This window comes from Amblyomma maculatum, chromosome 4, assembly GCF_055883805.1.
Source record: "Amblyomma maculatum isolate TAMU_Amacu chromosome 4, ASM5588380v1, whole genome shotgun sequence".
In the NCBI taxonomy this organism is placed as follows: domain Eukaryota; kingdom Metazoa; phylum Arthropoda; class Arachnida; order Ixodida; family Ixodidae; genus Amblyomma; species Amblyomma maculatum.
In genome coordinates this window covers 136,101,271-136,106,568 of record NC_139347.1, presented here as the reverse complement: position 1 = coordinate 136,106,568, position 5,298 = coordinate 136,101,271, and the positions used below count along the sequence as shown (strand labels likewise).

The 5,298-nt window shown below is 47.5% G+C and overlaps 1 pseudogene; it reads right to left on the bottom strand.

Moving 5' to 3' along the window:
- Nucleotides 1-3,918: 3,918 nt before the first annotated feature.
- On the bottom strand, nt 3,919-5,028 carry LOC146192649 (uncharacterized; annotated as a pseudogene).
- Between the last annotated feature and the right edge of the window lie 270 nt (nt 5,029-5,298).

Sequence of the window (5,298 nt, the reverse complement as noted above, 5' to 3'; positions counted from 1 at the left end):
CCAACGCGAAGTGCTGGTTTACTCTCAGCCTGTAGCAAGCTTTGGAGCCAGCAGGCGGACAGGTAAGCTGAAATACACCCCGCTCTAACGTAACCTCGCTACCACTACTTTATTAGACAAAATTTGAAAGCGTCTGGAATGTTCATAGAGGTAGTGTAGAAGCGTCGCATCTGAGGCAGCGTCTTTCAGGTTGTTGCGGCTTGTTGGCAGGCACCTAAGGCAGCAGAAGACGAATCCATCGCCTCTCTCCTCGCAGATTTCATTCATGATGCGGGAATGGCGGCAGTTTCTGACCTTATTAATGCAATGCTTTTTCTTAAATCAAGAACCTTGAACGCAGTTGAAGTCAGCTTCACCATCCACTCCTGAGAGCCCCTACTACCACAGGCACGAAGCTATGCGACGGCTGTATACTTCTGCCCTATCATTTTGCCCCATTTGTAAAACGTGAGTCTTACACAAGGCGTCTTCATCGCAAGCAGGAAACCCGAGATTCATTGCCGCGGCGGCCGTGTTTCTGCGGGAAAAAAAAAAAAAAAAACGCAAGGCGTTTGTGTCCCTGGGGTGTCTATCCAATGAAAAGTACTTCATATGATCTACATTATTCTTTTTGAGCCGTCCAATATGGCGTCAGTAATAGCCTGAGTAAATCTGGCACGTTAGCCCTTCAACATTGAAAACCTTATTGTGACCTAAATTTGACTATTTTCCTGACTTGCCATTCTAAATTCCGCAGACTAGGTTTACTTTAATTATCCGGGTATATTAGACCCCTCTGTTTGTTAGTGATTTATTAAAAATAACCAACCCTGTTTTGATTAGACACATTTGCATCCTAAAACTAATAGGTGGTGGCACGTCTTGTGCGTTTCAGTAGCTTAAAGGCCAACTGCAAGCAAATTTTTGATCCGTGGCGGGAGCGTTTTGTAGCAGTACGTCTAAAGAAAACTAAAAGCGAAATATACCATTCGTAACTGAAACGAGTATTTTAGTAATCGGTCATAAAAACTGTCGTTCCGCGAGCTGAAACTGGAAAAAGGGCAGTCATTACTAAGAGCAGGAAGGAATGCAGAAACGGACGCCATAGAGCCCTCTTGCGCTGTAGTTATTGCATACTGTCGGCTTCTTGCAGAAAACTAAGCGAATGGTCAGGGGTTTTCATTGGGTATTACGCGACTTGTGAGTGTTGATCATATCAATTTACAGCTCTGCGAACGAAAGCCAGTCGTCAATATGAACCACACTGTTTTACCATCTGTTTTTTGTGCTTCTAAAACGCATGCGATGTGCGTGTTTCTTGCGCGATGGGCCCGTTTGTGGTTTTCATTGGGTATTACGCGACTCGTGAGTGTTGATCATATCAATTTACAGCTCTGCGAACGAAAGCCAGTCGTCAATATGAACCACACTGTTTTACCATCTGTTTTTTGTGCTTCTAAAACGCATGCGATGTGCGTGTTTCTTGCGCGATGGGCCCGTTTGTGCCCCCCCCCCCCCCCCCCCCGCCACCCCCCTCTACCGCGCACTGTTTCCGCATAACAGCGGGAACTATAAATATTTAAACATTGTAACAGATCTGCCATCGCCAAGCCACACTTCAGCCTAAAGCTCTTGAGTGTACGCTGTTCGTAGGCCATTAACAAACAATGGACACGGGTTGAGAACGCTTCTCGAGCGCCCGGTTTCATGTCTGTAAATTGCCCGGCTCCACGACACGCCGCCAGGTGCACCCGGCTTCCGCTACACAACTTTGAAGCGCTGGCAACTACTGAAATTGCTTCCTGCGGAGTATGAAACTTCGTCTTGATTTGTCTTAAGACTCACCAATTTCACTGCATCCAAAATAAAACTTAGATTCAGTTGGCCCTTAACTAGTGCACAATGTGCTACCGCACACTCACTCTCAGGCGTAAATATGCATTCTTTTAATCTATTGCAATTGTAGCGTTTAAATTTCAACTTAGTCTCAGGCGTAAGTATCTATTTTTTCAATCAATTGTAATTGTAGCGTTTAAGTTTAAAATAATCTCTTTTCATTGCCCACCACTTATTTCACAGGATCCGGGCGGCGTCCGAGTGATCATTTCCCGGAGCAGGCGGTCTTGCGGATTTGTTCTGGATGCTCTTCTGCTGCCGGCTGAACTCCGAAACACCTCTGCTCTGTCCGTTCGCTGTGCAGATCCTGCATCGTATAACGTAATTGATCAATTATAAGCGTAAATGAATACGCTGCTGAAAATCGCCGTTTCACTGTGCTTTTTCTTCCCACGTCTCTCTGCCCAAATTGTCGTTCAAGATGATCAGGTGTTAGACTGGCAGTTTTTTCGATCGCCCCGGAAGACCTCGAAAAGGGAGTGGTAAATCTTCGTCTTGATATATCAGGTTTCTTCCATTAGTAATCATGTTTCCCTTTCAGCACGCTAATGTATTTGACCGTTTGGCGCACAACTGTGAAAGACTGTGTGTTAGGCAGTACCAAGAATTTTTTTATTATGCTAGATGCAATGCGTACTTCGCGGCGTTACGTGCCGAATCCTCAGTGTGTAACCATCGACAATGGGTTTCTGCTGTCCTCGACGATTGCACTCTGCAGCCGTGTATATGTTGGCGAGATATGCATATTTGAACTCGTTATGCCTATCATTTTTTTACTGTATCAATATCTATTTCACTGCGGTTCACAGAGAGGCGATTTATTAAGCGATTACTTACATTGTTCGTTCGCTCGAAAAGTCGTCTACGTCGTAGAAGTAATAGTAGTAATAATTGTCACCACTTGTCGGAAGTAATCGAGGGCTGGGTCAAAAAATTCGAATCATTGTAATTTACGGTTCTAGTAATTGATGGCTCATCGTGTTAAAGTTCGGCAATGACGAGTTAATGAAGTCATTTTAATTAATTTCTGAGCTGAAGAAATTAGAAATGAACAATATCGGAAAAGGCTAGTCGGGTTGGTAGTTTGTGAGGTTTAACGTTCCAATGCGACTCAGGCTATGAGAGACGCCGTAGTGGAGGACTACGGAAATTTTGACCACCTGTGGTTCTTTAACGTGCACTGACATCGCACAGCACACGGGCGCCTTGCTTTTCGCTTGTGTTTCTGTGGGCGCCCTAACCGCGCCGTTAGGAAACAGGAGGAAGGTGGGAGTAAAAGTAAAAAGTGGGAAACGGGAGCTGTTTTGGAGCACTACGGAGTAATTTTGACCACCTGGGGATCATTAACGTGCACTGACATCACAAAGCACAGACGCCTCTTCGTTTTGCCTCCATCGAAACGCAGCCGCCTCGGTCGGGATCGAACCAGGGTACTAAGACACTGCATTCGGGCGGCTTACCACTGCAACACCGCGTTTTTTTTATTTTGCTTGGTCTTGACACATTGCATTTCACGAAAACAAAACAACAAAACTCACACAAACGCTATTTACATACGCTACTCACATATGAGACACTCAAATTCAAACATACAAAACAAAGGCTCCATTCTTTTAAGCCACTCGAAAAGTTTTGCAGAAGCTCTCGAATTTGCGAAAAACCTGTCCACCCTCTCCCGAAAATAAATTCGGGCCGGCCGTGCGTCCTTATCACAATGATAACCAGCCATTCTTGTATTCGTGGTGCAGATTAGTAGAAACTAAGCTACCGGGCCGGGCCGGTGTCAAATTGTCTGTATGAAATCAAATGCATGGTGACACTAATTTAAACACTTAGACTCTAATTGACCAAGTAAATACCTTAAATAATTGTAAAAAATGAAAAATATTAAAGGATTAAAGGGAGATTCGGAAGAGCTAGTAAGCAGGCCCGTGCATTTTCTTTTCCTTCATCCTACAGCCACAATGACAAGGAGGAGGAATCAACATTTATTAGGCCCCAAATAATGCGGTGGTGCATGCTTGCATCAGACGGGGTGGTTCCTTAGTCGCGAGACTCACATGTTCCCAGCAGCTCCTGGCCCCTGTCTGTCAGTGCGAGCTAGATGGACTGAGGGGCTGTATAACAAGGTCTCCCATCGCACAAGGGGCTGTGGATTGTGTGTATTTGCAGGAAGGAAAGGAGGGGGGGGGGGTGGTCTTGCGTTTTGTGCATTCTGCCACAACGTGCGGCAGGGTGCCTTTTTCTTTTTTGTAAAAATGACAGAGCATATCGTGTTCCGTAGGGTACGTGCGGTTCATTAGTACAGGATGCGCAAGCAATCCCGCCTGCGCTCGACGCAGGATCGTCTGCGGCTGCCTGGTGTGTTTGTGGTGCGGTTCTGGCAGTCTGCACTTTTCCTCTCGGTACATACGGGTTATCTCCTGAAAGCTGATAACCGGATGCGGTAGCTCTTCCGGCTCGTGCTCGCTCCGGATTGACATTTCTCGGGCATGGTAGTCTGCGATGGTGTTACCTGCTACCTGCGAGTGAGCCGGGACCCACACGAGCTCTATGGCTCTTCCCGGAGGCTTGTACTTGGATAGAATGGCTCGGGCCGCGGAGTAGATTACCCCTCTGCGGAAGCTTCTGTAGGCTGTCTTTGATTCGGTGACCACGGTGTCCACGCTCGGCTGTGCGAATGTGAGGGCCTCGGCCGCTTCTTCGGCAACTGCGCGGTCTGTTTATGGACGCGCTGACGATCAGCCTGTCTTTTGACGTAGCCACCACCGCTGCACGGTCACTGTGTTTTCGGAGCGGCATGCGCATAGAGGACCATGAGGTTCTCTTCCAGCTTCCGGGCTACGGCTTTGGCCCACGCGGTGCACCTCTCGTCGTCCATGCCCGGCGTCATGTTCCGGGGAAAGGGTTTGGTCTGAATGGTCGTCTTCCAGTCTTCCGGAAGGGCTTCCTTGAGGGGTACTGGCTCAATTTGCCATCCTATCTTACGTAGGACGGCTCGTCCGTGTTTCGTGTGACTGAGCTGGATTCTCTGATAAAGAGGTGGGCTTCAATAAGCTCTACCACCGTGTTGTGGGCGCCCATGTCTAGTAGTCTTTGCGTGGACGAGTATGGGGGTATGCCCAGTGCTTGCGTCGTTGCCTTACGAAGCATCGTGTTTAGGGTGTCAATATTTGCCTTCGTCAGCTGGAGATAAGGGGCGGAGTAGGTAACCCGCGACACGACGAACGCGCGTATCAGGCGCATGATATCGTCTTCTTTGAGACCTCGGTTTCTGTTAGATACCATTTTAATCATGCTGAGTATCTGTTCGGTTGTAGTCTTCATCTTAGTGACGGCGGCGTGTGCCTTCCCGTCGGTCTGAAGTAGTAGGCCGATGATCCTAAGCTGCTGTGTTGGCTTGATTGGCTAAACTCCACAAGG